The sequence below is a fragment of the Gossypium hirsutum genome, chromosome D05 (genome assembly GCF_007990345.1).
Source record: "Gossypium hirsutum isolate 1008001.06 chromosome D05, Gossypium_hirsutum_v2.1, whole genome shotgun sequence".
Lineage (NCBI taxonomy): Eukaryota > Viridiplantae > Streptophyta > Magnoliopsida > Malvales > Malvaceae > Gossypium > Gossypium hirsutum.
Genome location: NC_053441.1, coordinates 42221245 through 42233981, shown reverse-complemented (window position 1 = coordinate 42233981; position 12737 = coordinate 42221245).

The following is a 12737-nucleotide window of genomic DNA, read 5'->3' as shown; positions in this document are numbered from 1 at the left end:
TAGTCATTTTGACTCAGCCCCACAATACTTCAAATATCTCAAGATCGGTAACTCTTTTGTTTTATAGTTTCTTTTGTAAGAAAATAGACTCTTCAAGCTTTAATGGCATAATTCACTCAGCTTCTAATTCAACTCCTACAAATTATGGCGATTTTCCAAAATCACCTTACTGCTGCTGTCCCCAAACAGATTATTACCAAATCAAATACTAACATTAGCATTTCACCTTAATAGCTAGCTTACCAAGCCTTAATTTAACATATTAATCTTTAACATATCTTTCACTTTTCATCAACAACTATCAAAAAGCTCAAGCACTCATCAATGGCAAAACACAAAATCATCATCAATCCACAAAATTGAACCATGGGTTTTTAGAACTCAAGTCAACTACTAAAACATGCATGCATCTCAAGAACAACATCAAACATACCTTAGTCTAGCAAACCACCATAGCCGATTTTCTCAAGCTCTTCCCCTTCCTTTCTTTCCTCTATTCGGCCAAAGGTGTTCAAGAATGAACACATTTTTTTTTGTTTTCTTTCCTCAACTCACGGCAACAAGGGGGGTATGGATGAGACCATTTTTTTTCATCACCCTTCCTTTTCATTGTTTAATTACCATGCTCTTTATTTTATTTTTCTTAGCATACATCATAGCATAACATGTTGGTGACATGTTTCCACCCATAGCATGGCCAGCCACTATGCTTTAATTTGGCTAATTTGACATGCAAGGACAAACACTTTCCCACATATATTAATGGGCCACTTGAACACTTGCCTAGCATATTTCTAAATTGTCTCACATAAGTCCCTACTAATAAATTCCACATACACTGACCAAATTAAAGTATGGAACTATCACACAAGCATTTACGCACATCATAAACACAGAATATAATCTTTAATTATTTATAAGACTCGGTTTTGTGGTCCCGAAACCACTTCCCGACTAGGGTCAATTTTGGGCTGTCACAACTCTCCCCCACTTAAGAAATTTTCGTCCCCGAAAATCTTACCGGTAAATAGGTTTGGATATCGTTCTTTCATCGAGCTCTCGGTTTCCCAAGTAGCTTCCTCGATCCCGTGTTTGAGCCATAACACCTTTACTAGCGGAACTCTTTTGTTTCGTAACTCCTTCACTTCACGAGCTAGGATACGCATCGGTTCTTCTTCATAACTCATATCGGCTTGAATTTCAACCTCTGATGGGCTAATTATGTGCGATGGATCAGATCTATAGCGTCGAAGCATCGAAACATGAAAGACGTCATGGATCTTTTCAAGCTCAGGGGGCAAAATCAATCTATACGCAACTGGCCCCACTCGTTCGGAGATTTCGTACGGCCCAATGAATCTCGGGCTCAACTTGCCCTTACGGCCAAACCTAAGTACCTTTTTCCAAGGCGAAACTTTAAGAAACACTTTATCTCCCACCTGATATTCAATGTCTTTTCGTTTCAAATCCGCATACGATTTCTGACGATCTGTGGCTGCTTTCAGACTTTCACGGATTACCTTTACTTTCTGTCCGGCATCTTTAATCAAATCAACTCCGAAAATTTTACTTTCACCGAGCTCAGTCCAAAACAATGGTGTACGGCATTTACGACCGTACAAAGCCTCGTAAGGTGCCATCTTAATACTTGATTGAAAACTATTGTTGTAAGCGAATTCAATCAAAGGTACATACCGTTCCCATGAACCACTAAACTCAAGGGTGCAGCATCTCAGCATATCCTCGAGTATCTGAATTATCCGCTCGGATTGACCATCGGTTTGGGGATGAAAAGCGGTGCTAAAATGCAGCTTGGTACCCAAAGCTTCTTGCAATTTCTTCCAAAATCGCGAGGTGAATCTCGGATCTCTATCCGACACGATAGAAATAGGTACTCCATGTAATCTCACAATCTGAGAAACATACAATTCGGCTAGTTTATCCAATGAAAAATCCGTACGCACGGGGATAAAGTGAGCCGACTTAGTCAGCCTATCAACAACAACCCAAATCGCATCCTTCTTACTTGCGGACAATGGCAGTCCGGACACAAAGTCCATTGTGACTCGGTCCCATTTCCACTCGGGTATCATGATCGGCTGAAGTAACCCTGAAGGCACTTGATGTTCCGCTTTCACTTGTTGACATATTAAACATCTCGAAACAAAGTCGGAGATGTCTCGTTTCATACCATGCCACCAAAACCGACGTTTCAAGTCGTTGTACATTTTCGTGCTCCCCGGGTGAATTGACATTCAGCTACAATGGGCTTCGTTCAGAATCATCGGAATGAGTTCCGAATTCCTTGGAACACACAAACGACTTCTAAACCTCAAACAACCATCATCATCAATCTGAAACTCCGATTCCTTGTTCGGAACACACTCAGCTCGTTTTGCAACCAATTCATCATCGACTTCCTGAGCTTCAAGAATTTGATGAGTCAATAATGGTTTGGCTTTTAATTCAGCTACTAACACATTGTCAGGTAGACCAGACAAGTGTACATTCATCGCTCGCAAAGCAAACAGTAATTTTCGGCTTAAGGCGTCCGCAACCACATTAGCCTTTCCCGGGTGGTAATCAATGACAAGCTCGTAATCTTTCAACAACTCAAGCCAACGTCTTTGTCGCAGATTCAAGTCTCGTTGAGTCATCAAATATTTGAGACTTTTGTGATCCGAAAACACATGGCACTTCTCACCAAACAAATAATGTCGCCATATTTTCAATGCAAACACAATGGCGGCTAGTTCGAGATCATGGGTCGGATAATTTTTCTCGTGTGGCTTCAATTGTCTTGACGCATAGGCCACAACTCGACCTTCTTGCATCAATACGCAACCCAACCCAAGTAGGGATGCGTCACTATAAATGACAAACTCTTTACCCGATTCGGGTTGCACCAAAATTGGAGCTTCAGTCAAATGAGTTTTCAGTTGATCGAAGCTTTTCTGACATTTCTCCGTCCATTCGAACTTAACATCCTTTTGAAGTAGCTTCGTCATTGGTGTGGCTATCATCGAGAAACCTTTGACAAATCGTCGGTAATAACCGGCGAGCCCTAGAAAGCTCTGGACTTCGGTAACATTTCTCGGAGGCTTCCAGTTAAGTATGGCTGAAATTTTGCTCAGGTCAACTCGAATACCCGATGCGGATACCACATGACCCAAGAAGCTAACCTCTCTTAACCAGAACTCACACTTACTGAACTTAGCATATAACTGCTTATCCCGCAAAATTTGCAACACTTGCCTCAGATGCTCAGCATGTTCGGTCTCATCTCTTGAATAGACCAAGATGTCATCAATAAACACAACTACGAACCGATCCAAATACGGCCTGAAGATCCGATTCATCAAATCCATAAACACCGCAGGGGCATTAGTGAGCCCGAACGGCATCACTAAGAACTCGTAGTGACCGTACCTCGTTCTGAAAGCAGTTTTGGGTACGTCCGAATCTCGAATCCGCAACTGATAATAACCCGATCTCAAATCTATCTTTGAAAACACCGATGCTCCCTTTAATTGATCGAACAGATCATCAATACGCGGTAACGGATACTTATTCTTTATCGTCACTTTATTCAGTTGACGATAGTCAATGCACAACCTCATGGTTCCGTCCTTCTTTTTCACGAACAATACTGGTGCACCCCAAGGTGAGAAACTCGGTCGAGCGAAACCTCTATCCGTCAATTCTTGCAACTGAGCTTTCAACTCTTTTAACTCAGTTAGTGCCATACGATACGGAGCGATCGAAATTGGCGTAGTTCCAGGTACAAGCTCAATACCAAACTCTACCTCCCGAACAGGTGGCAAACCCGGTAACTCTTCAGGAAAAACATCCGGGTATTCACAAACCACCGGCACCGATTCGGGTTTCTTTTCTAACTCCTTGTCATCAAGTACATACGCGAGGTATGCTTCGCACCCTTTCCTTACATATTTCTGGGCCAACATTGCTGATATTACAGCTGGCAACCCCCTTAAGTCCGCAGACTCAACTCGGATTATTTCGTTATTTGCGCACCTCAAATCGATAGTCTTGCTTTTGCAATTCACAACCGCATCATGCGCGGTTAACCAATCCAAACCAAGAATAACATCAAACTCGTCGAACGGCAAAAGCATCAAATCGGCCAGAAAACAGGATTCTCGGATTATTAGAGGGCATCTCTTACACACTTTATCAACAAATACGCATTGACCCAAAGGGTTTGATACTCGAATTACGAGCTCAGTAGACTCAACAGGTAGAGTCTTACTGGTTGCTAAGGTTTCGCATACATATGAATGAGTAGAACCAGGGTCAATCAATGCAATCACTTTAGTATCAAAGAGAGTGAAGGTACCAGTGATGACGTCGAGGGAGGATGCCTCCTCTCGTGCGTGAATGGCATATGCTCTAGCAGGAGTACGGTTCTCGACTCGATCGGCCGTATCAGAGGCCCCCCTCTGACTACCACCCCTGCCTCCTAAAATTCTCGGTGGTCTACCTCTAGATGTCACTCCACTAGGTCCTGCACCTTGAATCTTATTCTTCTCATCCAGCTCCGTGCAATCTCTAATGAAGTGGTCCTTCGAACCGCATCCGTAACAGGCCCTGCTAGTAGACTTGCCCCAACATTCACCTAGGTGTCGTCTTCCACATTGGGGACATTCAGGTTTCTCGTGACGATTATTGCCCACACTAGCTACCGAAGTAGCTCGGGAGCCCATCGATGGTCTTGCCCTGATGGAAATTCCCGCAGTCGCCCTCGACTTATTAATGTCCTCCCTGAACTTCTTTACAGCTGAGAACGGAGCTTTACCCGTCGATCTTTTACGATAATCTCTAGCTTCAAAATCAGCCTTCCTCTTCTCCTTTCCAAGTTCTTCCGCCTTGCAGGCTCGTTCGACTAGTGTTACGAATTCTTTTATTTCCAAAATACCCATTAGTAGCTTTAAATCTTCATTCAATCCTTCCTTGAATCTTTTGCACATAGCAACCTCATCAGCTACACACTCCCGGGCATACCTACTGAGTCTTACGAATTCATGTTCGTATTCAGATACAGTCATACGGCCTTGCTTGAGTTCCAAGAACTCCTTACGCTTCTGATCAATGAACCGTTGGCTAATAAATTTCTTTCGGAATTCCGTTTGAAAGAAGTCCCGCTCGTTCGGGACTATGGAAATCAAGGTCCTCCACCAATAGTAGGCTGAGTCTCGCAATAAAGATACAGCACATTTTAGACATTCGTCAGGTGTGCATGACAATTCATCGAACACCCGAATGGTGTTATCAAGCCAGAACTCGGCCCTTTCGGCATCATCAGTTACTATGGCCTTGAACTCCTCGGCCCCACGCTTCCTAATCAAGTCTACAGGTGGCTTACTCAGCCTCACAGGATCAGCGACTGATGGCATTACAGGCTCTTGGGGTGGATTATTCAAATTTGGGAATTGTTGGACAGTCGGGTTGGTTCGGGCATATTGCGCGACCCACTCATTCATCATGGTAAAGAAGGCTTGTTTAGCCCCCTCACCTTGATTATTCGCAGATGACTGAGGTTCAACAGGCGGCGTCCCTTGTGCAGGAGCAGCCGCTACGCTCTCAACGTCATCCGCTAGGGTTCTTTCTACACCGGGATCCATTTACTAATCAAAACAAAAACATTTCAACCGTCAGAAGTCATCACCCTTTTAAACATTAACATTAAGGCATGTATAGCTAGACTCATACGTGCTATGGTAGTCCTAGAACCGACTAAACCATAGCTCTGATACCAATCAAATGTAACACCCGAACCCGAAACCGACACCGGAGTCGAACACGAGGTGTTAACTGACTTTAACCCCTTATAAAATTTATTTTCGTTACAATCAAACGACTAAACGGCCTTTCACCCATCCTACGATAAATTTTATGTACGTGACTTCAAGTATAGTTGTCACATAGGTTCAAACTTACCGAGCTCAACACCAAGTATAAGCATAGCACCTATTAGCCATGTACTCAAGACACTTACCCGATCCGCTGTCCGCGATCGACTCAATAGTGTCGCACACATAGTGTCCATAATGATTCACGAATGTATATTGAGTCCGCACACTCAGTGCTATATAATCAACTCGCACACTTAGTGCTACGTAATCAAATCGCACACTTAGTGCTACATAGTCAAACTCGCACACTTAGTGCCGCATGGTCAATTCGCACACTTAGTGCATCATATTCATTTCGCACACTTAGTGCAACATAGTCAAATCGCACACTTAGTGCTGTACAATTTAATCCCGCGCACTTAGCGCCAATCTCATGGTCATAAATGGTTATACCCGCACGTTTAGTGCCGAGATCAACAACTCAGTACATCTTACCTCTTTTCTTTTCATTCAACAATTTCATCATCACATACGTACATGCATATATATATGTATATTTATTCATTCCATTCAGCATCAATACATAAACATTATGACCATTTGAAATAATACCAACTACATGCTTAATGACTTACCTTGTGTTGGGTAAGACGGTTCCAACTCGACTACTCAGTGATCTTTTCTTTGCCTTTATCGGATCTAGTTCCCTTTTGCTCTTGAGCTTAAGTTCAACAAAATTAAAATAGTCATTAATCGACTATTCAAGTATTACTTTTAGATTAATATATATATTGATTTGACCTTCACACACATAGATTATAGTAAGCTTTATAATAGTCAATAAATAACTCATTGGCAAATTTTCATTAATGTTTACAACAAAATCACATATTCACTACGAGCTATTTTCCTGAGCAGTAGTCGCTAAATTGTTTATAACTGGAGCTACAAAACTCAAAATCACTAGCCGTTAATTTTCCCTGAATATAGACTCGTATATCTTCCATCCATAAAATTTTCAGAATTTTTGGCTTGGCCAATCAATACCAGATTTTTCTTAAAGTTTCCCCTGTTTCACTGTTTGACTATTCTGACCACTCTTCACTACGAATCAAATTTCTCATTTTACAGAATTCAAAATGTGTTGTATTTGATCTCATTTGAAACTAGACTCATTAAGGAGTCTAAGCATATAAATTTTATCTTATAATCATTTTTGTACAATTTATAATGATTTCCTAAAAACAGAACAGGGAATCTAGTAGTCATTTTGACTCAGCCCCACAATACTTCAAATATCTCAAGATCGGTAACTCTTTTGTTTTTATAGTTTCTTTTGTAAGAAATAGACTCTTCAAGCTTTAATGGCATAATTCACTCAGCTTCTAATTCAACTCCTACAAATTATGGCGATTTTCCAAAATCACCTTACTGCTGCTGTCCCCAAACAGATTATTACCAAATCAAATACTAACATTAGCATTTCACCTTAATATTTAGCTTACCAAGCCTTAATTTAACATATTAATCTTTAACATATCTTTCACTTTCATCAACAACTATCAAAAAGCTCAAGCACTCATCAATGGCAAAACACAAAATCATCATCAATCCACAAAATTGAACCATGGGTTTTAGAACTCAAGTCAACTACTAAAACATGCATGCATCTCAAGAACAACATCAAACATACCTTAGTCTAGCAAACCACCATAGCCGATTTTCTCAAGCTCTTCCCCTTCCTTTCTTTCCTCTATTCGGCCAAAGGTGTTCAAGAATGAACACATTTTTTTTGTTTTCTTTCCTCAACTCACGGCAACAAGGGGGGTATGGATGAGACCATTTTTTTTTCATCACCCTTCCTTTTCATTGTTTAATTACCATGCTCTTTATTTTATTTTTCTTAGCATACATCACTAGCATAACATGTTGGTGACATGTTTCCACCCATAGCATGGCCAGCCACTATGCTTTAATTTGGCTAATTTGACATGCAAGGACAAACACTTTCCCACATATATTAATGGGCCACTTGAACACTTGCCTAGCATATTTCTAAATTGTCTCACATAAGTCCCTACTAATAAATTCCACATACACTGACCAAATTAAAGTATGGAACTATCACACAAGCATTTACGCACATCATAAACACAGAATATAATCTTTAATTATTTATAAGACTCGGTTTTGTGGTCCCGAAACCACTTCCCGACTAGGGTCAATTTTGGGCTGTCACACCGATCGAGTTTGAATATAACTACGGTTCCTTAAAACATTTAAGTGTTTCGGGTTGCGGTTTCCACCATCCCTTGAACCTATTTCAAGACGACCCTTCCATTCAAGCCATTTTCCAAACATTCCAAGTCCGGCAAATTGTATCATGTTGAACCACTAGTTTTTACCATTAGATGAACAAGACACTCAGTTATTGGCACAGTTACCATTATTGTTGGCATGACTGGCAAAGTTGGCAGCAGCCAGAACTGAAGGGGTAGCATCAAATTGAAGAAAATCTTCATAATCAAATAAAAGCTCATGCAATTCTTCAAAAGTCAATGGTGTCTCTCTTATTCGAAGAGTATTTGTATAAGAATGACATTCTATTGGAATATCATGAATAATGTGAAGAGTAACATCATCTATTGTGATATTAGCGCCTATAATATTAAGTGTAGTAACAAGATTTTTTATATGTTGCAAGTAAGCTTGCATGCTTTGAGATCCCTTTTTGGCAATAGCCAAAGACTCTTTTAAAGAAAGTACTCGAGCACGAGAAGGACGTGCATAAATTTTCTAGAGTGTTGTCCAAACAATAAATGAAGTTTTTACAGATAGAACATGAGAGACAACCTCAGGAGAAAGAGAAGAAACCAAAGCACCTCAAATCAGTTGATCTTGGCAAAGCCAAAAAGTAGTTGGCATAAAGGGAGGTAGTACTATGACATATGGTGTGAAATCATATCCAATAAGCTAGGATCACTATTGTGTATACCATGCCTGATAGTTGAAGGGGGTAAGCTTGATTGGCGCTTGAGCAGAGGCATTTATTATTAGGAGTTGTTCTGTAAAAGAAGAAGAGTTGATAATTGTAGTACATACTGTTGATGGTTGAATTCGGGTTGGTTAGAGAAGAAGAGAGGATGTGGTTTGAATGGTAGAAATTACTTGTGGAGTTTTGGTTGTAATAGGTGCTGGGATAGATAAGGTGAGAGCAAATTGGTTTGTTTTTATAGAAGGATTAGAGAGAGATTGAAAGACTACAAACATCTTGTCCGGACCTATAATGACCCGAAAGTTAGTGGTATCGAGAAATATGATTTTAAGACCCCATTTTCATAAACCAAGCTGGTAAATATTATTATGAAATATTTATGGAGTTATTTTATAAATGGATTGGATTTTGGTTAAGTAATTTTGTCGAATTAGTGACTAATTAGGGATCAGGGACTAAATTGTAAAAGTCCTATTATTATGAATTTTTAATTAGGAAATGAATTAAGGATATAAATTGCAATTAACCAAAGGCCTGTAATAGCAGTTAGACCATGCTATTTTTTATATGTGAACGATGGGTGAATAACCTATATGCATTTATATATTATAAAAATTATAATTTGATTAATTATATTATAAATGTATAAAATAAAATCAACTTACTGAAAAGAAAAAGAAACTCATTTCTTTCTTTCTTCATCCATGTTGAACCTAAAAGGAGAAGAAAAGAACATACAACCTTGAAGGTTTTTAATTTCAACAACAAATTGCCATGTGCAATTTAATCATTTTCTTGTAATTTTTTAATGTTTTTGAGATCATGGGAGTTTAATCTAGCTAGCCCATTGATGTGACCACGCCCCAAGCCCCATCAAGTCCTCGTCTTGATTCCCTCGAGCTTCCAAAGGGACCAATGAACCGAGCTAGGTCCAAGCGATTTCATGAACTTGTTTCAGCTTTATTGTTCAAGTTTTGGAAGGAGAATCAGCTCGTTGAAGATGGGGAAGCTCGATCCAACTCCTTGAAGAAACCATGCACCTTAGTGCAAGCTAATTTCAGCTCAATTCCAGCTCCCTTAGCTCAATTCGACTTTAATCAGCTCATTTGAGCTCAATTCCACCTATTTGAGCTCAATTTAGCTTCTTTCCAGCTCATTAATTTTATTATTTGAATAATTTGAGTGATAGTTTTATTTTAATTATTTTTACTACAGCTCATAACCGAATTTTCTAGCTCAATTCAGCTTATCAAGAATTTAAACTATCATTGAGCTAGCCGAATTTATTATTAATTATATTTTATTTATGTCTTTATTTTAATTTGTTAAATATGTCTTGATATTATTTAATTTAAGCTGAATGTACCTTGAATCTAATTTGTTTATATCTTTTGTAGGTACATCCACATGTGGGAACACAATTAATGAGGTTTCATGAACATTTCTGGTTCAATGTATGTTCGGGTACATGCATGACTACCTACAACGAATGGTTGCCTTAAAGATGATGCATGAATGATTTAATACAATGAATGGAAGAATGCATGAATATTCACTTACATGCATCGGTTGCTGTCCATTGATTCCTAAGTACCTATTCGACCAAAAGGCATCTCTTGGAGTGTCCATTCACACCTTGGCCGAACCTAGACATGCCCATTGCTCTCCCATACATTCAACAAGCCTTCAAGTTCATTTCCTTAGCCATGAAGCTGCCCATTGAAGTACCATTCAGCCGAATTTGGACATAGCCTTTAAAGATACATTTCTAGATTAGTTTAATTCAATTAAAGCCGAATTTACTTAGTCTATTTGGCTATCTAATGTAATCTATAAATAGTTCTTTTCTCTTTGTAAAAAGTTTAGACAATTCTGATTATTAAACTTGATTGTGAGGTTTCCTCCTATCCTATTTCGTACGAGTCTCGTTCTGACTTATCTAGCTCGCTAGTGACGTCAACCCGACTCCTTGAACTTATCACCATCCTGGTGTGGCGTTCATCCACCTTTTTATACCTTTGGTTCCTACCTCTCTATAGGTAATGGGTCAAGGTCCATCTTCGACTTCCATTAAACCCACCTTAAGCAATATAAGTCCCGGGGCAATACTTTACATGGTATTGAATCGTTCTTCGCTTGAGTTCAATTTCCATTCCATTTTATCTATCTACTTAAACTTTATTTTCTTTGTTAAACCGAACCTATCCATTCTCCAAACCAAGCCATTTTTGAACCCTTTTAATTACTTCCGCTTAAAACAACTCCATAAAGTTATCTCCATTCGACATCAACCAATACTTCTCATCGACGATCGGGCAACTTAAGTGAACTCGACTCCATCAACCGAGCCGGATCACATCATTTGGTATCAGAGCTACTAAAACGAGGAGTATCGACATTCGTATCAAGCTCGGAGTAGGTTCGTAACATAAAAAAGTCAAAAAAAATGAAAAAAAAAATTTTGTTGGAATTTAATTTAATTTTTTTCTTCCTTGTATTTAGTTTACTATTGTATTGGATTTAAAAAAAATAAGAAGAAATTCGAAAAAAAAGAAAAAAAAGAAGTGACAAAAAAATCGAGTTAAAAGAAAAAAAAAGAAAAAAAGAAAAACAAGTGAAAAGTCTTGCGAGTTTTTATCATTATCACTTATTACTCCGATCATCAAGTTTCCCTTCCTACCATTATTTACCCATCCCAACGCCACATTTTAAACCAATTTTTTTTCTTTGTTCAGCGTACCTTACACCTGACATTATCCCTTGTAACCCATTTTGAAACCGACCCTCAAGCAGCAAATTAAGTCTATCGAGACAAATCACGAAATTGAGAGAAGAGGTCGAGTGGTAAAAGGCAAGAGTGAAATACATCAAAAGAAAAAGCCAAAAATTGAGTCTAAACACGAGTACGAGTGAAAATCATTATTTCTTTGTGAGAGATTGGTGAGGATTTTGAATTGGTGAGGTTCATTTACTATTTATTCTATCTTTCGATTTTCGAACATTTTCTTGAATCATGTCTCAAGAAGAATTCTCTACCGATGAATTTCAATACTTGGTGAACGAGATGGGCCGAATATTAGAGGAAAAACTAAGCCCATTAAAAAGACATTTGGACCGAGTGGAGGAAAAAGCCCGACGGAAGCAAACTCCACCGAGTCGAGAAATAGAGTCAAGTTCATCACGACAACATTATTCGAGAAGAGACACATATCAAGACTCCTATTCAACAAGGCTTTCGAGACCGCGAGAAGAAAACTTCGAGTCAAAAATCACTCGAGATGAGCGAGAAAGGACGAGCTATTCTTCGTATGCTTCAAAGAAGTCCTTCCCAAAGGATTGTTCCCGAAGAAATGGACGAGAAGTTTATGAAAATATTTTCTCTTTCTTTGAGCCAAATGATTATCTCTTTGATTCTTTTGTGTCATCCGCACATGGTAATGAAAAAGAAAAAGAAATCAAAATAGTGAGAGAAAAAGAAAATGAAGAAAAGAAAATTGAAAAAGAAATTGAGATTGAGAAAAAAATTGAAAAGAAAAAGATGTTGAAGAAGAAATGAGAGAAAATGAAGATAGTGAGCGAGAACAAGAAAAAGAGAACGAAATTTTAACTAACCCCCGTGATGTTTGCTTTTGTTCTGTTCCTTCTTTTCAGGTTTCGACAAATCTCTGTGACGAATATCAACTTCAATATCTTCCTAACGAGCGACGTTTTTGCATGACCGAAAAAGGAAAGGATGAAGTTGAAATCGAACCACACGAGCTTGAAGGTAAGCGAGGTAAGGAATTTTTAAAAACCGAGTCATGGCCACCAAGTTTGAAAGTTGTTGAAAATGACTTTGTTTTAAAAAAATTCTCTTATTTTCATTCGAT